The following is a 23,470-nucleotide window of genomic DNA, read 5'->3' as shown; positions in this document are numbered from 1 at the left end:
CAGGGACGGGGGAGCCTAGTGGGCTGCCGTATGGGGTCACACAGAGTCGGACACGACTGAAGCAACTTAGCAGCAGCAACAGCAGCAACTCTTGAAAGCAATGAGTCAGATCATATCCTGATTGCCCCCTGGTGGTTCCTGACTCAAATTGCAGGCAAAGGACTTCACTGGGGAGGAAAAAAAAAAATGGCAAAAATAGCATTTCAGATCTCTGAAGAAAAGACAATATTATAGCTTCTTAGGGAGTCACAGGTTTCCTAAGTTTGTTAAATCTACACATATACAGAGAACAAATACTGTATCCTGTGCAGAAGAGTGAATCTAGCCAGGGCTGCTGCTTCATTATCTTCATACTGTAGGGTCCCCTATAGGGCTACATACATATCTGAACTTTGCAGATGGTAAATGAAGCAAGACAATTGTCAACTCAATGCTCTAAAATTAAGAGGACAAATTAGAGGACACAAGTGATCTGAAATGGTAAACAATCAAATGCTCTCTGCTGCTGCTGCTGCTGCTGCTGCTAAGTCGCTTCAGTTGTGTCCGACTCTGTGCGACCCCATAGACGGCAGCCCACCAGGCTCCCCTGTCCCTGGGATTCTCCAGGCAAGAACATTGGAGTGGGTTGCCATTTCCTTCTCCAATGCAGGAAAGTGAAAAGTGAAAGTGAAGTCGCTCAGTTGTGTCCAACTCTTAGACCCCATGGACTGCAGCCTACCAGGCTCCTCCGTCCATGGGATTTTCCAGGCAAGAGTACTGGAGTGGGGTGCCATTGCCTTCTCCGAAATGCTCTCTAAAGACTTCTAATGAAAGGAATTTGCCAAGAATCTGAAACATAATAATTGCTCAACAAATATTATCTGTTGCTGCTAGTCTTAAAAATTCCCTTTACTTGCATAAGATGTACCTGCTATTCTGATGTTTCATCAACCTTCAGTAATTCTACTGTACATGTTTTTATTGGGCCCAGCCACAAAATAATCAGAATTTCAGATTGGGAAGCAACTGTAGCAAACAAGTCCAGTGGTCCTTAACTGAGGGTGGTCCTGCCTTCTGTGGCTACTCTGACAAGGAGTCACTACAGGCCTTTAATGGGCAGAGTTGGATTTGCTAACCATCCTGATGAGCATCTCCACTGAGAGACTGCAATTCTAGTCCGAGTTCCCACTTTGGAGATAAGGGCACTGGGGCTCAAAGAACACCAGCTTAGTGCTTCTAGCACAGACAGGGTCAATAAACACTTGAGGAATTGATAAACACCATTCACTTTGAAGATTCCAAGCCAGTTAGAGACAGTGCTAGACCACCCACTGAGTCAATCTGTGGCCTGTGCAGTGAAGTCCACTTGGTCACCTAATTCGGGGGAACAAAAGAACCACCTGGGGCCCCATTCCATCCCTCCTCCAATTCCTGCTGCCCAAGTCAAGGAATAGAAACTAAACTGGAACTCCTTTCACTTTCCACCCATATACTTGGCCTGGTTCCCAAGGGCAAAGCAAACAGAGGCAATTGTATATTTTGCTTTATGAGGGGAGACGCTGAAGGCTTCTTCCCTTTCTGGCTCCCACTGGGCGGTAAACAGAGACGGGAATGAGCACCTAAACAGGGAGATGACATCACCAGCAAGCTGCAGGCAGGATTTGTTCCAGATCAGCTGCAGTGCAGATAATCTGTGGATAATTAAGAGGGACTTTATTTATTTTTAAAACTCTTTCTTCTTCCTCTCACAGGCAGAGGGGCTGTCATGTGTGTGTGTGTGTGTGTGTGTGAGTGGTCTGCTCAACAAACTATTGGCAGGTACCTCTTCACCTTGGGAAGGCTCTATTCCAGCTACTGCACTGTTCTCATAGCCTCTAAACACACTCTTTTAACTCCTGCCTTGCTTCTTTGCTTGCATCTTCCCTGTTCCCGAAATGTTCTGCTTCCTGCCCACTTGTTGAAACCCTGTCCATCATTCTGAATCCACTTCCTCCCTGAAGTGTCTTCAGTGACATTCCAATCTTTCCTGAACTCCTGTACATTCGTGTGTATATACTTTATTTGACATTTGCCATATACTAATCTGGGCTGTTATTTAACTTTTTATACATGTCCATCTCTCAACTTGACTTTAAGCTTCAAGTCCAGGACACAAAGCAGCACTTAGAACATAATGGATTGGAGTTACTTTCGGTCCATTTGTTACATCTACAAAGCCGCAATGGCCAACTTCCCGAGACAGTCAGCCCGCCCTCCCTTCCGTGGCTGCCCCAATGCAACGTGTTCACTGCAACAGGACTCTTCACACAAGCCTCAGCTGCTCAGACAAACCAATATTTCTGAACTTAGATGCTGCCTCTCTTAGCATTTCAACACAAACCAGGCAGCCCTCGTCTGACTATTTCTCAGTTCCCATTTGAGTTTACTGTGATTCATCCCTTCTCAAACCTATTTTCTAAGTTTTCCCATATCATTCCCCTATAATTTCTACCATAAACCCTTTGCCTTTCCCCACAGGTGGACTGATTATGAAACACTGATTACCTACAAAGTCTCAGATTAGTGGTTCTTTTCTGGCGTGGGCCCATCAGGCCTGGGGAGTCCCAGACCCCACACCTGGATGTGCCCTCCTGGGCAGAGGGTGGATGGCAGCTCTTGATGTGATGAAGCTTCTAGAGCAAAGCACAGCTGTTCCCCATTTGGAGGTGGTGGCTCAGAGCTGCTCTGAATCACAGGTGTGATTCGGAACTGGGGAGCTGGCATTCACCTTGAGAAGCGGAAAGGTCATGGTCCAATTGTGCTCAAATGACACTCAGGGAGAAGAATGCATGTAATTCTTCCAAGGGCAGCAAGACTCCCATGATTCCATGGGGAACGTTGTAATAAAACACACAAATGGAAATCTCCACCCCCGAACTCCGTTCAGAGGAGCTTCTCCTCTCCACCGATTTCTCACCAACTTTCCACCAATCTCTTATTTGAGGCCAATTAATTATCCTCTCACGCATTCAGCTTTTAACATGTAGAGGCAAACCAGAGACGAGCTGGTGTGTGCCAACTGCCCCTTTCGAGGACTCCTGGGGCTCTGGTTTACAAAGTGGCTTTGGAAAGTCTAAATTTAGACTCACCTCCTCTGATCCTCCCCAACCTCACATTGGCAGCTTTCAGCAGGAACTATGGCCCCCAGCGAGGTGCTGACATTTCCCAGACACTGCTTTCTTCCCACTCCTGAGCATCTAAAATCTTACAGGAAAGCCTCCCCCAGCGGGGCTGATGTTTACCATTGAACAGGCTATCCGCTGCACAGTTCCAGGTGCTGTCATTCACATCACAGTCGAGTCTGCCTGACTCAAAGCTTGGTGATCCTCATTGCTGTAGTCTATGTGAATGAAGTGCCCTAGCAGAGACTGACAACTTTTTTTTTCTATAAAGAGTCAAGAATAAATACCTTAGGCTTTATAGCACCATCTCTGGTACAACTACTCAACCCTGTCTTTGTATCACAAGAGCAGCCACAGACAATACCTAAATGAATGGCATTGCTGCATTTCAGGAACACTTTATTTACAAAAATAGGTGGGGGGCTGGGTTTGGCCAGGGGGTAAGTTGCTGACCCCTGCTCTGGATCATGTAGGAACATCTTCTAGCTTGTTTCCAAGGAGGCACTGAAGTATGCCATAACCAGGCCCTTCCTACTCTACCTCATTGACCCTCGGAGCTGCCCTAGGCCCCAAGGCTGCCCTCCATAGGAGGTTCCCTGGGCTCCGGACTCCATCAGGCTTAGTTCAGCTCATCTGTAGGTTGCATGCCCTCAGGACCCAGCTTTCCAACAAACTACCTACCAACCCTTTGATGATTCTATGGTGCTGTTGATGGGCCTCACTCCCAAACCCACATGCATTTTCACGGAAGCTCTCTGGGGAAGTGGTGAAGACAACATGATGAAGACGGGGTACCTACACACAGGGAGGGTTCATGCTGAGCCAAGGGGCTGACATTAGTTGGTTGGGTCTCACAAGAGCCCCTTGGGATTGATGTCATTCTCCCACGAAGCCCCCAAGGGAAACAACTTTCCCAAAGCCATACAAGCAGCCAGAGGCGAATCTGGGGGTGTAAACACAAGTCTGTCTGCCGCCAAAGTCCACACTTCTCGTCCCTGAAACATATTAGCTGAGCCCAAGTAAGTGATTCCCACCAAGAACTATCTAGGCCCAGTGTGACGTCCCAGGATTAGTGAAGCACAAGTCTGGGGGAGGCACAACTTGTGGTTCTCAAAGCACAAAGCAGCCCCTTTTCAGCACGTGTTCAGCTCCAGTATGGAGATCACAGGTAATCAGCCCACTTGGTAAAAAGAAAAATGGAGAAAACATTACAATGAGATTGGGTGAAAGAAAACCAAACCAAACACAAAGCCAAACCAATAAATAAACAAAACTTCTGCTAAGTTCAAACAACCACAACCCTGCCTTCCAACCAGTACCTGACCTCTTCTCTAACTGTAAACCTCAGATGCCAGAGCCCCTGGCTGCAGGGACTGGCCATCCTAGAGGGAAGCTGAGCTGAGCATCCTCCCAGCTGGTCCCATAGCTGCCACTGGCCCCTTGCCCAGGAACTACTCCCACTTCCTCCAAAGGAACAGAGACCAAGTCTGGGTCAGCCACTGAGCGGCTGAGCCCAACTCAGGGATGACCCATGATTGGATGGGGGCTCTACAGCTTCTCAACATCAGCACAATTATGATTAAGTCATTCTTGGGGCATCCCTGAAGGCTCAGAGGGTAAAGAATCTGCCTGCAATGCAGGAGACTCAGGTTCAATCCCTGGGTCGGGAAGATCCCCTGGAGTAAGGGAATGGCAACCCACTCCCGTATTCTTGCCTGGCAGACCACAGTCGCAGAGTCAGACACGACTGAGCAACTAACATTTGCACTTTCATTCGTGGCCGCAGGCCTGGCCTGTGCACTGTAGGATCCCTGGCCTCTACCCACTAGATACCAGTAGTGCCCCCTAGTGGTTGCAACCAAAATACCTCTAATCATTGAAAACCATCACCAGTGGAGGAGGCACAAAATCATACCCGGTAGAGAACCACTGGTCCAAAGCAGCACTCTCTAGCAGAGACAGCATTGTCAGTTTCACAGTAGAGTTACTTGTTTCCCAGAGCTCAGGGGGGCTCCCAGGTGGTGCTTAGTGGTAAAGAACCTGCCTGCCAATGCAGGAGACATAAGACATGGGGGTTCAACCCCTGGGCCAGGAAGATCCCTTGGAGAAGCACATGGCAACCCACTCCAGTATTCTTGCCTGGGAAATCCCATGGACAGAGGAGCCTGGCAGGCTCACAAAGACTGAAGCAACTTAGCGCAACAACATGGTACAGTATTACCGAAAATTTAGCAACCCTAGCTCTGCCCCACTAAATGCCAACAGCACCCCTGGTTCCTGTGACAGCCTCACTGCCAAAATCCCAGAGGGTGATGACATCTCCCACACCCATCCCCACCGACTGCCAAAATCCCAGAGGGGGATGACATCTCCCACACCCATCCCCACCGAGGGCCATAAGTCTAAGTCAGTCGTGCTAATTCAACTCCCATTTGACAGTGGGTGGTTTAGAGGTGTCATATGATCTAGTTCTGGACAATAGCCTTATAGCAAAGATCACTGGAGGGACTTCATTGAAAAAGTTCTTTCCTTATTCCCTGTCCTTAGATGCAGTTGTAGGATGCAGTTGTGGTGTCGGTGCCACAGCAGCTATCTTGAGACCATGTGGGGACAAAGCCAGCACACTGGAGTTGGCAGACGAGCATGGGGCCTCGCAGACATCGCTGAGTAGCTAAGCTAAGACTGGAAATGCTTGCCTCCAGCTTTCCTGCCAAGTGAGACGGTCAAGTTCTATTTTTGTTTAAGGCATTTTTTACTGCCTTGTTTTTAACCTGAAATACCTGATAGAAAGTATATGGTTGGTCTAAGTGGGAAATAAAGAGATGTGGAACACATGGCTCCTGACCTTGAGGAGCTTATATTCCTACAGGGAGAGCAGGCCCACATAACAATTACAGAAACGGTGCAAAAATATTCGGGGGCCAGCTTCATGCTTCTCCTACAAGGGGAGTAGGAGTTAGGACCAGGCGCGTCAGTCAGAGAAGCCTCCTGGAGGAGGGGAAGGTCCCTACCTCCTGGCTTCAGGCCCTGTGGAATCCCCTCCCCTAAGTGTGTATGGACTTGGTGGCTCACTTTAAAAAAAAAAATTATTTTTTGGCCACAACAAGGCATGTGGGATCTTTGTTCCCCAACCAGGGACTGAACCCGCATCACTCTGCAGTGTTAGCATGGAGTCTTAACCACTGGGCCAACAGGGACGCCCCCGACTCACTTCTAAGGAATATGGTGGGAGTAACGGGATGTTACTTCTGAGATCGGGATACAGGAAGACTGTGGCTTCCAGCCCAGGTGGAGCCAGAGGCTGCGTCGTGAGGCGGCCCCGAGGCAGGGCCCACGTGCGATCTTACAGTGGGATCTTCTGAGGCCCACTGGCCGTCACATGAGTGAGCTGGGAAGCGGATCTTTCCCCCAGTGAGCTTGAGGGGACTGCAGCCCTTCCCGGAGGCCATGGCCCCGCTGAAGTCTCACCCAGACCTTACACCACAGGCACCAGCTAAAAGCTGGGCCCAGATTTCTGACCCAGAGAAACTGTGTGATGTCAAGTGCTGCTTAAGTTCGTTAAATGTGGGGATGTTTATTGTAGGCAATAGGTGACTAACAAAGGGGAGGGAGCTGGAAGCCTCAGTTTTTGACATGGCCAAGATGGAAAAGGGGCAGACTTGGCCTGAGACCTTGCGTCTACCGGGCAGGGGTTCCTGGGTCAGAGCTGGCTTAGATCCCATCAGATTCCAGAGCCAGACAGGACCCTGGGGAGTCAGGGTTGCTGGGGAACCTTACCTTTCTTTATTCACTGACATAACCCCATGGGTGAGTCCAATGTCTGACACACAGTAAGGATTCTATAAATAAATGCCAGTTGACATAGGGATGGATACCTGCTTGCAGTAAGATTAGGTTATGACAAAGTATAACCCATGTGGAAAGACAACTGCCCCCGAGCCCAGATTAGAAAGCTTTTTGAATCCCTCCAGGGAGGAGTGGGTAGAGGAAGCTGGTTAGGGTTAGGGCAAGCCACAGTCCATGGGGTCACAAAGAGTCAGACATGACTGAGTGACTAACACACACACACATACACAGGCGGTGAGCTGGGGATAAAGGCGGGGCTCAAGCAAGGATGCCACCCAGACCTCAGAAGAGAGGTGACACGTGGCCTCACCAAGGAAAGGGCTGCTGATCCCGAGGCAGTGATCACTGGGTTCTCTCTGGTTTTTAGCACTGAGCCTCTGTGCGTCTTGCACTAGGCAGCTGCCATGGGGCGCCCAGGAATCAAGGGGAACAACTCTTCCTGGTCTTTTGACTCTTGAAGTACCACTCCCTCGACCCAGGAGGTGAACAGGCTGGGGGCGTTCACGGGTAGAAAGGTGTCTGAGCCCGGAAGCCCTTTCTGTTTGTGGGAACCCACGTGCAGGGGCAGCTGGCTCTCCCCAGGGTCGACACCCATGATGCCGACTCAGGCTGCAGGTCCTACGCCCCAAGCCTCTCTCACCCCCAGGACCACTCCAGCCAAGGTCTTCAGATACCCCTTCACACACCAGCCAGCAGTTCAGCCACCAACCCCAGGCCCAAAGCATTGCTTGGCCTAAAATACACGTATGTCCCAAACGGGGAGCCACTGACAGGCCTGGTCCCCAGGCCAGGCCCTAGTGAGCATCTTCCCCTGAGATGTGCAAACACCTTCACATCCCCGCGAGGCAGTGATGCCACCAGCCCTGGCTGGTTTCCCGTTTACAGCTTCCTCCAGAACATGCCAGTAGGGATGCCAAGTGTAAGAAACAGGAGGGGAACCTGTTTTATCATCATCTCCTTGAGGGGGGACGGGAGGAGAGCTCCAGAGGGGCTGGAAGGATAAAAGGAGCGGAGGGGACATCAAATTCTGGGGTTATCGCCTCCCCCAGAAGCAGACTCTGGAAGCATTCAGTTCAGTCTCTCCTCTGCCTTTTCTCTTGAAAATTACGTAACCAGCCAGGGAGAACAAAGGCTTCCCAAGCCTCCCAACAATACTGAAATAGCTCGGAGAGAAATTCCAGCGACCTCATTGGAGCTCCAAAGCCCACATCGGTGCAGAGCTGGGGGCGGGCAGTCTGGGTCCTCGAGTGGTGGGGAGTGGGTGCTGGTCGCCACGGGAACAGCATGGGGGCAGGAGCTGCACCTGCCCAGGCTCGAGGCTGTGAGTGTGACTTTCAGATCACAAGTGTGTGAGGCTATGTGTGTGTGCCAGCACTGAAATCCTTCTGATTTGACACAACTCCTCCATTTGACCTTTATCAACGCAAAGGAAAAACTTCTCATTTTTTTTTCCTAAGGAAGAAAACCTGGGATCGCAGAAGATGTTGGCCTCTTTCAAAATCTAAATCAGGACAGCTCTGACTTCAGTGGCTAAATAAGGTGAGCCCTTTGGGGCTTGCTTTGTTTGGACTGTGTTCTAAAGGGCAGAGATCCCAGCCAGGGTCTCAGCCTCTCCAAAGCAGAGCCTGCCTCTTTCATTTCTCCCACACTCACACCAGCACCCACTGCACGGTGCCCACAGGCCACTGTGCCTTCCTGAATTCCGGGACTACTCTCTCTGAGCCCAGACTTCATGAGCCATCGTGGTCCCTGGAGGAGTTCAGCGTTCAGTTCTGATTGTTCCTGCCAAACGCTGGGGCCCATACAGGGAGCCACTTCCTCCCTCCCTGTAGGGTCAGCGGATGGCAAGGATGCTGAAAGATCCCTGGTTTGTAGCTAAAGGATACAGCGTTATCTTGCCTTTAGATCAGAAATGGCAACTTGCGTCACGTGTACTACTATCAACCCACTTTTGCACCCACAGCAGATGCTGATAACCAGTGATCACCCCTCTTTCCTGACGAGCCAGGAAGATGAGAACCCTTCTCCATCAGCATTCTGAGAGGCCCTGTCGACGGCCCACAGCTGGTGCTCAGGGCAGAGCCTCTCTGCGTGGACGGGCAGGCTCTCTCTGAGCTCCTGCCCCCACTGGGATCAACCCCCACCGTGTTCCCCAGGCACGCAGTCTGACTTGCTGGTGTTTATTGAGGGCCTACTATGTGCTGGGCACCATCACACACGGTCAACAATGTTTGAGGCTCCATGGCACATGGCGGGAAAGGCATAATTATTCTCAATGTGAATAAACACGGCACCAGTGATTTGTGCAGGGCAGGCACCTGTCCCTCCCCTCCCTTCCGTGTCGAGAGAAGTGAACTGACTTGCTCAAGATCACACACTAGATGAGGTTGACCGCACTTCCTGATCCAGGCTTGGTTGCAACCCTAGTGCATTCTGTCATCTCCTATGGGGGCTCCTGCCATGAAGCTCCCACCGCCATCCCTCTCACATTTGAGGACTCACTTTTGTTTCTTTAGTCTCCCCACTTCCTTGGAGGAGAGGCCTTGCTCCTTTAGATCACCTTGGAAACTGGCATCACTTCTAACGGTCTCAGCCTCTGCCTCATAGCTTCCTTGAGCCCACTCACCGGCCATCCACTGAATACGTCATCTTCTCTCCTGCCTCTAGGCCTCCATGCATGCCATTTCCTCTCTTCCTCTGGCTAATTCTTACTTCTCCTCTGGGTCTAAGCTTAAATGCCTCTTCGTCCAGGAAGCCTTCCCTGATGCTTTGTTCCCTCTCCAGACTAGCTTATCTGTCAGGCTGTGTTCTCCCCTCTCATACTACTTTCTCCCTTTTAGTCTGAGCTTTAATCTCTTGTCTTCAGTGTTTGATTGGAAGCCTGGAGAGGCAGTGGCCCGTGTGCATCACTCTGGCCCCGATGCCTAATTCTTAACTTACTTAATAATAAATAATATTTGGGCAGAACAATCTGCCTGCAATGCAGGAGATCCTGGTTTGATTCCTGGGTCGGGAAGATCCCCCAGAGAAGGGATAGGCTACCCACTCCAGTATTCTTGGGTTTCTCTGGGGTTCAGATGGTCAAGAATCCTCCTGCAATGCAGGAGCACCTGGGTTTGATCCCTGGGTTCGGAAGATCCCCTGGAAGAGGGCATGGCAACCTTCTCCAGTATTCCTGCCTGGAGAATTCCCATGGACAGAGGAACCAGGCAGGCTACAGTTCATGGGGTCGCAAAGAGTTGGACACGACAGCAACTAAGCACCACACAGGGCAGAACAAATGGATTCTGAGAAGCCCTATGGTCCAGAGTATCATTTACAAATTCATATTTGTGATACTCACTTCTTTCCTCCTCATGAGAGATGCCACCCAGATGCAAGAATTTCACAAGTTTTTTCCATGATTCGAATCCTGTGTGCAGTACAGTACCTTTAATAAACTTCACTGAGTTCTTGACTTCCTTTCACGGGTCTGCTTCCCACCCAGGCACCTGGCCCACTGTCCTGTGGACATGCCACAGGCTACCCCCTACTATTCCCACAGAGGCTAATCATTTCCAGGGGTTGCGCTCAAAGGTATAAAGAAATCATTCGTAGAGCAGAAAGAGTGTTCTCTCTCCTGGTGATTGCATCCCCCTTTCCCAAGTGACAGAAGAGCTGGTATTCTGACAGCTCAGATGACAGCAGCAACCGCTGGCCCACATGGCACTGTCACAGCTGAGGAGGAGAGCTGTGGGCTGGGAGCCGGGAGGCCTGGGTTCAAGTCTTCTCACTGCCTGGGTGCTCTCCAGGAAATGGGAAAAACCAAACTTCCCCACCTCCAGATCACAAGAAACAAACCTCAGGTATTTATAAGCTACTCAGTCTATGGTACTTTGTTGTAGGAGCCCAAACAGACTAAGACAGTTCAGTTTAGTCGCTCAGTCATGTTCAGTTCTTTGCGACCCCATGGACTGCAGCACACCAAGGCCTCCCTGTCCTTAAGCATCTGCCAGAGCTTGCTCAAACTCATGTCCATTGAATTGGTGATGCCATCCCACCAACTCATCCTCTGTCATCCCCTTCTCTTCCTGCCTTCAATCTTTCCCAGCATCAGGGTCATTTTCAATGAGTTGGCTCTTTGCATCAGGTGGCCAAATAATTGGAGCTTCAGCTTCAGCATCAGTTCTTCCAATGAATATTCAGGACTGATTTCCTATAGGATTGACTGGTTGGATCTCCTTGCAGTCCAAGGGACTCTCAAGAATCTTCTCCAGCACCACAGTTCAAAAAGCATGAATTCTTCGGTGCTCAGCTTTCCTTATAGTCCAACTCTCACATCCATACATGACTACTGGAAAAACCATAGCTTTGACTAGATGGACCTTTTGTCAGCAAAGTGATGTCTCTGCTTCTTAATACCAGGGGGCTAACCTGGCCCATCACGGTGAGGCCACCTGCTCTCAGTGACCTCCAAGTGTCCATCGCCCTCTCCTCAACTCTCCCTGTGAATACCTCCTTCACTGAAAGGTTATGAGACTCCAAGACTCAGAATCTCATGCCACAGAGATCACATTGTAGGAACGTGACCCACTGGAAGGGAAACGTGCTGATGGGTGCTTGCTTTTTCATTTTCCTCATCGCTCTAGCAGAAGACATACCAGCAAGTGTCACTGGCCTCTTAGAAACAATGAGGCCCTGCAAGCCTGTGAGAGATTCTATATACAAATAGCCCTCTTATGTTTGATGGTCAAGGTCATTAAAACCTACTGGACAAGGAAGCAGGAGGGAAGGAAGTGATCAGCCTTTCGATTATGAGAACTCCCTGGAGAAGAACGGTTCCACTGCCTGGGAAGGGAGTGGAGGAAGACTGGGGAAAAAAGCGATGGAAGCAAGAGAGCAAGAGGAAGCAGGGAGATGGGCAGGAGACCACCCGCCACGCCCTCACAACTGCCCCTCTCCCACCCTGGGGCTCTTAAGATAAACGAGGCAAAGAACAAGAGCCCAGATGGTGATACTGGGTTTTCCAGCTGGCACATGTGTTCTTAGCTGGTTTCAATTTCATTTGGAGAAAGGTGTCCATCCTGGGTGTCAGAACACTGCCAGTTCAGCTCATACTAATTGCCCTCAGCCTTGCCAGGTGGCTTAGCCAGCAAAGAATCTGCCTGTAGAGCGGGAGCCCTGGGTTCGATCCTTAGGTCGGGAAGATGCCCTGGAGGAGGAAATGACAACCCACTCCAGTATTCTTGCCTGGGGAATCCCATGGACAGAGGAGCCTGGTGGGTTACAGGGTTACAGTTCATGGGGTCACAAAAGAGCAACTGACACTTTCACTTTGCCAGATGAGGATACTGGGACCCAGAAAAAGGAAATGAGTCTTCAGGTCTCTCAGAGAGGCGAGAACCAGGCTTTGTAGGGTGCCCCAGGCTGCCAGTTTGGGGCGCAGACACCTCCAGTGGTTTCTTGGGCCCCAGGACCACCATGCAAATGGCCAGGACAGCCTCCATCAAAGAGGAATGGCGTCCTGACCAGGCTGCCAGAGAGCAGCACGCGGCCAGGCCTGGCGGGCTGGGAAGGAGCAGCCCCGCCTCCGCAAATCATTAAGTAATTATTCAGCAACGGGAAAAGCGTTGCATATGGACCGTGTGGCAGCAGCTGTCAGCCTTCCAGACTGGAATCCTCTCCCCTCACCAACAGCAGCGCTGGGAGCCAGGCCGGGCTGGGGGAGGAAGAAGGAGGAGGGGATGGTGACTTGGTCCCTGTCCCCACCGAGGATGCGCAGGGCTGGTGCCCAGCACGGTGCTGCAGGGACCCTGGAGGGACAGAGCCAGTATCCGTGGTGTCGGGAAGGCTCCAAGTCCATTTTGGACTGGGGAGAGCTAAGCTCTCATAGGCCAGGAGCAAGAGCCCCCTCTGTCTGTTCACATGAAACCAAGACCATGAAGGAAACGCAGGGATGTGCGTGATCTTAAGCCTCAAGGTACCAGTGAGACAGTGGGCATTCAGAATCCTGAATAGAGGCAAGGTGGGGGCCCAAGCTGGCCCAGCTCCTCTGAGCAGGGCTGAAGAGGAGGAACAAGGTGGAAGAGGAGACCTGGGAGGAGAAGTGAGGAGAGAGAGAAGGAGGGGTAAGGGAAGAAAGAGGGACCCCCGCCCCACCTTACCCCCAGGTGCCACTTCTGCCTCCTAATTGAGTCACTGGGCAGTTGCGAGCACTTGGCACCCAGACAGTCCTCGCTGCCCGGGAGCCTTAGACAGATCGTTAAAAGTCCTCACTGCAGAAAGTGCTGGAACCTCGAGAAGGTCAGCAGCATGACCAACACAATATCGACATAATCGCGCTGCGGCCACCAATTCCACGCCTCTCACAGGTACAGGGAGTCCTGGGCAGGGACTGGATTTTTTTTTAACCTGCTGGGCATCGTTAGCTGGAAACTTGGATCAGGCTGGCAGCTGGGCCAAGGAGGCGTGAGTGTCTGGGCAGAGCAGGGACGCAGGGAAGCGTTCCTTCACCCCACCCTTTCTCTACAGGCTCCAGATGCACCAACCTCAGGATTTAATGATTCTGAGCACGAGCACAAACCAGGCTCTGTGTCCCTGTCATGCTGGAGTTTTCCAGTGCAGGGAACAAGAGAAAAGGCAAGGGTGTGGGCAGGGAGCTGCCTGGGGAAGCGCCCAGCCACTCCGAGGCTTAAAGGCAGATCCAGTCTCCAAGCCACATCTTGGGAGGAAGGCTACTGGGTAGATGTTGCCCTCAATACCTATCAATGCTTTGAGGCCAGAGCAAACTGGGGCTCAAAGGGGTAGGTGAGGCAGTTGACTGGTGTGCATCATAGACAGAGCTGCCTTCCAGAACAGCTTTAGGAAGGGGTGGGCTGGAAGGAGCTGTCCTCTCCAGCACTGGTCACCTCTCACTTGGAGTAAGCAGAGAGAGATGACCATCATCCCCCAGAGTCTGTGGTCCAGGAAGTCCTATGGATACCAAAATCTAAGGGAGCTCAAGTGCCTTATATAGAATAGCACAGTATCCACAAATTACCTGCACACATCCTCCCATATACTTCAAATCTGGAGACTATGTATAATCCCTAATACGATAAGGGCTTCCCAGGTGGCGCTAGTGGTAAAGAACTTGCCTGCCAATGCTCGGAGATATAAGAGACGCAGGTTTGATCCCTGGGTTGGGAAGATTCCCTGGAGGAGGGGATTCTTGCCTGGAGAATCCCATGGACAGAGGAGCCTGGCAGGCTATTGTCCATAGGGTTGCATAGACTCAGACATGCCTGAGCGACTTAGCACTAATACAGTAAAAATTGCTACATTACTAGGTGCTGGAGCATGACAAATTCAAGTTTTGCTTTTTGAAAATTTCTGGAAATTTTTTTCAAGCAGTTTTGACCTGCAGCTGTTTCAATCTGCAGATGCGGAACCTACAGATACAGAGGACTGACGCCCCTACTCACTGAGGGTGGTGGGAGCAACCCCTACCATCAGTGAGAACCTTCTAGGTGGGAAGAAGTTTGCTGTTAGAGTAAGACTTTATATTACCAATGACAAAACCATTTTCTTTTTTCGAGCAACAGTATGACTTGTTTTTGGTTTAGAATCTGTTTTAACCACCCAAACTGCAAATTAGGATCCCAAGTGTGGGTGGCTACAGAGTCTTGGGAAGTAGCGCCTGTGCCCACGAGGCAGGGCCCCAGGAAGTCTGGAGAGGACAGGGGGGTGGGTTTTGTCAGGATGGAGCCAAGGGGCTCCATCAGGAGCAAGAGTCAGGGTGCAAGAGTCCTGACCAACCGGAATGAGGTGGAGAGCCCGGGACCCATGGTCCACTCATATCCCTTTGTTCAATTTTATATGATTAAGGTGAGCTTTTCTTTGAAATAAAGCAAAAAGCAAACCAAACACTGACTTTGATCATCGTCTCTTTGACCCATGGATCGATCTGTTCCATTGCTCTTCAACACAACTGCAGACAGGAATGGGCTGTCGGCTTCTACCCCACGCCCACAGGCTCCAAAGAGGCTCTGATTTCTTTTGGGTTGTCAGAAAAGGCGACTGGGACGAAGGCCTGGAAAATCTCAGAGCCCTCCCACCCCCTGTGCCTATGCTCAGGGTGTTTTCTGAGCCTGGACTTGCCTTTCTCTTCCCACTCCCTGCCGCGGTCTCCAGTGGGATGACCTCCCAGGGAAACTGGTGAGGGCTGTGACGGGAGAGAACATGGGGGAGGTGGTGATGTGGGGAAGATAAGACTTTTTCTTGGAAATATTGCCACTTGTCCCCTTTTTTTCAGCCACACAGCCTCAGCTTAGGTCCTGGATATCCCGACAGGTCCAGAGCCTGCATCGGACCACCTCTAGCTTTCACCCCACTGTAGCAGCAAGGCGTGAGAACCATTCACATTGGCTTCCCTGCAGCTGAGAGCACTGTAGCACTGTGGCTGCTTCCATGAGCAGGATTAGAGTGAACGAATGAATGAATGAAGCCTCAATAGCCTCCAAATGCTCTCCCCACCACCTTCCTGCATCCTCTCCAATCCATCTTCCTTTCTTCTTCCAGTGATCTCTGAAATGCATCTGATCATTTCATTCTCCTGTTTTATAAAAGATTTTCAATAGCTCCCCACTGTTCAGAGATTGAAACTCAAGCTTCTCCCACAGCCCCCACATTGGACCTGATCTATTTTCCTGCCTCACGTCCAGCCACTCCCCAAACTGCACCCCACAACACACAGACTAGGGCAATAGTCCCTGACTTGCCATTTTCCGACTTGCCATTTTCCCAGTACACACAGCCTGATGTCAGTGATCCTGCCCTCTTAGGGTCCTTGGAGCAGTGGCACCAAATGTCAGCCCTGCCGTCCTCAGAGTAAGCTCTCCCTTCTCCAGGACGGTGGCGCACAATGCCTACATCCAAGGCGTCTTCTCACAGGGCTGCACCTCCCTGTGGGTCATCCTTTCCAATTCTGGATGTCCCGAGAGCAAGAGTACGGTGGCTGGTTAATCCTTATATCCCCGATCGTGTACAGTTTCTGATATGTAGTAGGTGCTCAATAAAAATTTGATGAATACTGCAATATTATGTATTTAATTTTAAGGATGCTATAATTCTAACTTCTTTTAATGAAGCAATTCCATCAACCTGAACTTGAGGGAAGGCCCGCCATACACAGGTCTGGAATGTGGAGGAGGAGGACCCGGGTTGTGACCTGTGCAGAGTACAGCACACAAAGGTGGGGAGGCAGTGAGCTGGGCTCACCAGCTGAAGTAGGCACGAAAAGCCAAGAAGGGTCAGGAGACATGGAGGTGCCTGTCCCCTCAATCCCTAAGACATTTGGAAGGACTGAGTCTCTCACAACACATAGGACAAAAGATTTGAGTCAAATCTCCAAGGACAGGTTGACCCAGAGTGACAGTTTGGATATAGAAAGTGTATTCTCTCATCAGGAAAACAGGAGGTTAAAACTTAGATGTTCAAAATTTGGACTTTTTGTGTAACAATAGCAAAATTAAAGATGCCAAATAAAACTTAATGGTCCAAAACACTTTTTCCAATAAAAAAGGACAGTGTAAGAAATGTTTATATGACCTTTTATAATAAGTTGATAAAAAAAAAAAAGCAAAGGGAGAACAAAATGGTGGAGGAGTAGGCAGACATGGAGAATATCTCTCCCCACGGATACATCAGGAATACACCTTCAGACACAGAAGTGCATGCAGAGCACCAGCTAAGAGTGGCCAGGAGTACCTGACCAGTGGAAAAGAATATATGCTGCTGCTAAGTCGCTTCAGTCGTGTCCAACTCTGTGCAACCCAATGGACGGCAGCCCACTATAGAACCACGCAAAACTCGGTAGGAGGAAGGAACTAGGGGGAAAAACAGGAGTGTTAGTAGGACTAGACCTGCGTCAGTGGGTGGGGAACTGAAGCAGGGGTCCGATCCCCACAGTGGGCCAATTGTCTGAGTCAGGGGAGAAACATTTAAGGCTGAGAGTGAAAAAGCTGATCTGTGGCAGCCTAAATGGAATGATAATCAGACAGTCCTTGCCGCAGCCAATCATACCCCAGATAGGAACACTGGCCTCCTGGAAGGCACAGTGGCTAGGAGCTGGAGTTTAGGGATTGTGGAGCAATCCCAGGGTGAGGGCCACTGCTGACTGCAGAGAGACAGATTGAGGGGATGTGAGGAAGGAGATCGTGGTGGGAAATGCCTGTGGAGGAAAGCCTGGCGGCCATGGAAGCAAGGCGATACTGCTGAGTCACTCGTAGGGGTTGGAGCCATCACCACAGCCTCTCTCTCCCCACAGGTCAGCGTCTTTGGTCCTTGGGAACTTCATACCCCACCATTTTCAGCAGGCTGACTGGTTTGTAATCTTCCTGTCTTGGCTTTCCATCTTCCCTCTGGTCTTGACTCCATCCTTTCAAGTCATGTTATTTCTTATACTGAAAGTTTAATTATCTTGTTAAGTCCTGCCATTTATTGGGGCATCTCTTCAAGATCTCAACTTACACCTAATGTTTCATCTTGGCATATTCCCAACCAAGACATTTTTTTCCCCCCTGTGAGGAATTTTGACACCTGTTGTCAGTCCCTCCTGGCACACATCCCTCCTCTCTCCTTTTCAATTACATGAATTTAAACCAGAAGAAGCCATACCGTCTTTGGACTAAACCTTTTGGTATTCTCATTATTTTAAGGGTCTTGTCTCATTTCATTAAAAAATATTTAAGGTTATTATTTATCTTACATCAAAAGATCTCATGAAAAAAGTATGAAAGCCATATATGTTGTCAAATATAATAGAAGCGAAAATAAGTAAAAGTGAAAATATCAGATCAGCTTTTACAAAAATTATTTAACATGCATTATTTCAAAAAGTTTTCCTCCACTGTTGCATTAAATTTTATTCCTTTTTTTAAAAAAAAATTTTTTTTTGATAAATAGATGAAGAGATGGGTGGTAACAGAGCTAGGGACTTGAGAGTGGAAACTGTTCGGAAGGGGCACTTGGGGAAGTGATTCATAACGGCGCCTTGCCTGGAGGGGCGGTGTGCTGGTGGAAGCCTGGTCGGCTCTCTGGACAACAGTAGGATATTCATGGGGAACAAGGGGGTGGCTGAACAGTGAGCTCTGAAGATCAGTCTGGGCCTACAGACTGCGCTGGGACAGCACCCACCAAGGTGTGAGGGACAGTGAGGTCTGGTGGGAGCTGATCAGAAGTATGAAGGCAGATAGTTGATTTATCGGGAGTGTTGCAGAGAGTCCGGTGGAGCTGAAAGAAGCTGGGACCAGAGAAGGGCTTTTGCTGGCTGATTCCTAGTAACTGCTTTTGGGCATCATTGGCATGGTAGGAACAGACCAGCTCAAACAAAAATAAACCCAGACAGCAACTGCAAGCCAATCCCTTAGGTGTTCGTTTTTTTCCTTCTCCTAACTTATAGATCATCACACTGACAAACTCAGGATGCTAAATTCGGGTTGTTTACCAAGACTCCCTCCTCCGGCTCACTTGTCTACTTTCCTTCTTCAGAAGCAGACATGCCAAATAGCAGGGACTTCCTACGAACTGTCCTGCCTGATTTATCTGGGAGCCTCAGCTGCCGCAGACCGTTCTTTCCTTGTGTGGTGGCCCCACAGACAGCAGTAAAATGAAGATGAAAACACATTTGCAAAGCAACTTTCCATTGTCCAAAGCATTTGTGTGTGTATTTTCAAACATTTAATACTTCCATGGAATATTTATTGCATCATTTTGTACCGGGCAGTGGGTGGGGAGGGACCCAGGGCAAATTAAGCAGACACAATCCCTGGCCCCAAGGAACTTACAGTCTGAGGGTGGAGAGGCAGGTATGACACAGATACTGGCACAAATAGAGCCTACTCGTGACTACAATCGGAGAAGGCAGTGGCACCCCACCCCAGTACTCTTGCCTGGAAAATCCCATGGATGGAGAAGCCTCGTAGGCTGCAGTCCATGGGGTCGCTAGGAGTCAAGACACGACTGAGCGAGTTCACTTTCACTTTTCACTTTCATGCATTGGAGAAGGAAATGGCAACCCACTCCAGTGTTCTTGCCTGGAGAATCCCAGGGACAGGGGAGCCTGGTGGGCTGCTGTCTATGGGGTCCCACAGAGTCAGACACGACTGAAGTGACTTAGCAGCAGCAGCAGCAGTGACTATGATTGTGATGAGTGTGTGATGGGAAAGTACAGGAGGTGATGGGTGGGGGGGACAAGGAGACTTTGATGAAAAATGGCAGATTCTCTGAAGAAGAGACATCTAAGCTGAGACCTGAGGAGTGAGCAGAGGCTCTCCAGCTGGTGGAGTGGAGATGGGAGGGCTCTAGGCTGGATGTCCTGGGGACAGTGGCCATCGCAGGCCCTCTGAGAGTCCTGGTGAATGCCCCTGACTCTCCGGTCCCCCTTGACTATGCTTGGGCACTCTGAGAGAGGCGGGGGGATTTGCTGAGGTGCTCAGGCTCCATCTCCTGTTCCCAGAAGCCGCCTACTCTGACTGACCAGCTCTAGGTGGGCCCCAAGTGCAGAAGATGCAGGTGAAGAACCAAACAACGTCACCTGACTCTCAGGAAACAGCCAAGGGAGACGTACTCCTGTGATGTCCCATTTCTTTTTATGCAAAGCTTCCCGTGGATTTTGGGGGACTGCCTGGAGGAGGCAGCATCTCCCCTGGAGAAGGTGCCCGTCAGGCACAGTAGAGTGGCGAGCCTCTGGCTTATGAAAGAACTCTGGGTTCATTCCGACCTCTGCCACTCACAGAAGACGTGACCTTGAGCCTCAGTTTCCACATCTACTAATGGGAATATTAACACCTTCCATATTATATCTCATAGGGCTTTTGTGAGAGTTAAAAGCAGTAGCCCTGAAGGCAGTGTGAAAAGTAAATACCACATAAAAGACGGCTGCAGTAATAATCCCCATAAATATTATTCACCTCCCCACACTAAATGACAACTGATAATGATGTACCCGTCTCATTTAAAATTCACAAGGATGTTCCCAGGAATGTATCAGTATTGACTCCATCTTACAAATGGGAACCCGAGGCACAAACTGGCGAAGGAACTTGCCCAAGCTTACCCAGCTGGGAAGTGGCAGGGCAGGACTTCAAACCCCCAACAGTCCACCTCCAGACCCCACGCCCTTACCATGAGGCTATTTGACCCCATAGACTGCAGCACACCAGGCTTCCTTGTCCATCACCAACTCCAGAGCTCACTCAAACTCATGTCCATTGAGTTGGTGATGCCATCCAACCATCTCATCCTCTGTCATCCCCTTCTCCTCTTGCCCTCAATCTTTCCCAGCATCAGGGTCTTTTCAAATAAGTCAGCTCTTCGCATCAGGTGGCCAAAGTATTGGAGTTTCAGCTTCAGCATCAGTCCTTCCAATGAATATTCAGGACCGATTTCCTTTAGGATGGACTGGTTGGATCTCCTTGCAGTCTGAGGGACTCTCAAGAGTCTTCTCCAACACCACAGTTCAAAAGCATCAATTCTTTGGCGCTCAGCTTTCTTTATAGTCCAACTCTCCCATCCATACATGACTGCTGGAAAACTCAAAGCTTTGACTAGACAGATCTTTGTTGGCAAAGTAATGTCTCTGCTTTGACACGACTGAGCGACTGAACTGAACTGATGCTGTCGAGTGAATTAAATGCCCCAGGGCACTGAGTATTAAGAGCTGTCCCAGTAAACAGCCTATGGAGCCACTGTGGAAAGTGACACCAAAAAATTGCCACTAACTTGCTATGTGCCCCTTGACAAGGGACTGTCTTTCTCTTGCTTCCCTTTCCTTTTGTGACCAGGGACAGCAATCACATTAATGGGCTCATGGTAGGAAACCCCAAGAAAGGTGCCTAGTTCCAGTTGTGAGTATCAGGTGGCTATATATAGTGTCTAATAATCACCCAGCAGCAAGATCCTACAAAGACTCTCACAAGCCCATCCTTCTTGCAGCTGCAGGCTAGTCTCTGCCACATTGGAGAGCCTGTGGTGCTCTGCCAAGTTCTAGGGTCATTTTGGATGGCTTGTCAGCATTCACCCCTCATCTTTAATCCCATAGCTTGAAATGTGTGGCAGAAGGCTCCTTGGCCTTCCATCTTCACTCTCTGCAGTCTTTCCCGGCCAGCCCCTTGATGAACACTGCTCTCTCCTGCCGCACCGTCTTCCAACTAGAGCATTCTCCCCTGCCAGTCCTCATCCTGTCCCATATTCTGCACTCCAACTCTGATTAATATCCCCTCAGAACAGCCACCTGGGAGTCTAGGAAAGAGGATGAGGGGCAGGTATGAGTGGGATGGGAGGATGGGGAACATCCAATCACAGGCAAATGGTGAGGAAACATCTATCTGGATGATTCCAAGGTCACTTTCTGTTCCTTTTCTTTCTCTGCTGTCCTATCGCTTTTTTCAAACACCCAGACCCCTCCCCATTAGCACCTCCAGAAGGATTTGAGTCTAGCCATCTAGTCTTCTCCGTAACTAAGATACCAGGTTCCCTCTCCCAGGGGATCTATATTTTAAGCCCTAAAGCTAACCATGGAATGAAAACCTGTGTCCCAGTTAGGAAAGGTTAGGCATCACCTTGGCTATTTGGGGGATGGTAAACTGACATCACAGAGGTCATTTCCCCAGGTGCCAAGAAAGAGGAGGACAGAGGGTCATGGAGCCTCTTTGAGGAGAGGGGTAATGGTGCAGTACTGGCACCCCAAATCACTGCTGCCTTTTGTCCCTGTTCAAACAGCTCCTGAGTCTTTTGCTTACACGACTGAACAGGTTTGGGGCCTTCCAGATACCAGCGACAGGTGTTACTCGGTTCTCAGTCATCTAGCCGATTTTAGCCTCGGAGTGGTTCCAATCTGGTGATTCCCTTCCCTTCTGTCAACCCCATCAATCTGCTGACACCAGCTCTCCCCTTCTCCCTCCGCCTCCCAAGCGTTATTTACAGAGGGAGGCTGTTACCAAGGCAACCAAATGTAGACATTATTTTACACTATCATACTCCGTTTTTCCCTTCACTCTTCCCTCTCCCCCACCCACCCAAATGAACAGTAATCTAAGCAAGGTCTCCTTTCCAAAGCAGAAATTCCAAATCTTCTTGTGCTTCCATCCTGCCGGGAGGCAGCTGCAGAGAGAGGAGGCGGCAGCTCAGATGCTGTTCTAGATGTGGGCCAAGCAGGCATTTGATGTCTCCCTTTCCACTGAGATGGCATTAAAATGCTCAGAAGGGAGTCTTTAAATCAACTATTGTTGTCTAGCCACTAAGTCATGTCCAACTCTTTTGCAACCCCATGGACTGTAGCCCTCCAGGCGCCTCTGTCCACGGGATTTCCCAAACAAGGATACTGGAGTGGGTTGCCATTCCCTCCTCCAGGGGATCTTTCTGAACCAAAGATTGAAATCGCGTCTCCTGCACTGGCAGGTGGATTCTTTACCACTGAGCCACCAGGGAAGCCCTTTGAATCAATATAAACCCATAAAAGTGGAGACAACAGGAGCATAAAAACCAGAAGACAAGAGATTTCACCACATTTCTGAAAGGGTGGGAATTTGGAAGTCTCTGCTCAGGAGGCACGTTGAGGGCGGGGCAGGGGCAACAGAGGAGGGTGCTCTCCAGTAACAGGCAGGTGGGAAGCAACTCCTGAAGCTGGAATTCTTTGAAGGTTTGCACGGGAAACCACTGGACGCTCTTCCACATCACCCCAGGGTCTCCCTCCCCTTCCTGCTCTCTTCTTAAACCCCAAGTTCTGGGAACATGGCTGTCACTTGCCGTGGAGAATCAGCACAGGATCAGAGTTACTGGGGAAGGGGACATTATTTTCACAAACCCATAATGCAAATGAATTTGACATCTACTGGTTTTCCATTTTTAGAATCAATCTATAGGTGCGTATGTCACAAACAAAAGGTAAATATCATCAAATTTGACATGTACAAGAAAAGATTCAGTAGCAAATAAAATTTGGAAGGTGGAAGGGAAGAAGGAGGGAAGGAAAATAAATACATTCTCAAACCAAGTTGAAAGCTAGTGCTGAACTCTAATGGAAAGAGAAAGTTATAGTGACTATAAGGACTGGAAGTTAAAGGATATAATATAAGCTCTTTAAAAAGTGATAATTACTATCAAAGTCAAGTATCACAATGCTTATTTTCTAGTGAGAGAGGAATTAAGGATTCACCAAAAAATAAATATTACCCTAACAATATCAGGTTATTTCATAGGCAGACAAGCAGATTTTCACTCTCTAAATTACTCCCTTTCTCTGTCTTGTTCTTTTTTTCTAACAACAAAAGTGAGCAAAATCAGAAAAACCACAACAGAGCAAGTAAAGTACATTATTTAAAAGATATGACACCAAACAACAAAACAACTAAAGAAAGAAACGCTTGAAAATTTGCAGTCAAAGATGGGAAAGATCGTGGTAGCTTTTCATTATGAAGCCCTTTTGAACTTTTTTAAAAAAACCATGGCTTGCAGAGATTAAAGTG

General features: G+C 49.5%; 1 protein-coding gene across 6 annotated transcripts in view; it reads right to left on the bottom strand.

Annotated features, from left to right (window-relative positions):
* MAPK4 (mitogen-activated protein kinase 4) overlaps positions 1-23,470 on the bottom strand; it is a 173,301-nt gene that overhangs the window by 63,958 nt on the left and 85,873 nt on the right. The window lies entirely within an intron of this gene.

This window comes from Bos indicus x Bos taurus, chromosome 24, assembly GCF_003369695.1.
Source record: "Bos indicus x Bos taurus breed Angus x Brahman F1 hybrid chromosome 24, Bos_hybrid_MaternalHap_v2.0, whole genome shotgun sequence".
Lineage (NCBI taxonomy): Eukaryota > Metazoa > Chordata > Mammalia > Artiodactyla > Bovidae > Bos > Bos indicus x Bos taurus.
The sequence above is the reverse complement of the archived record's forward strand: the minus strand, read 5'-3'. Positions and strand labels throughout refer to the sequence as shown.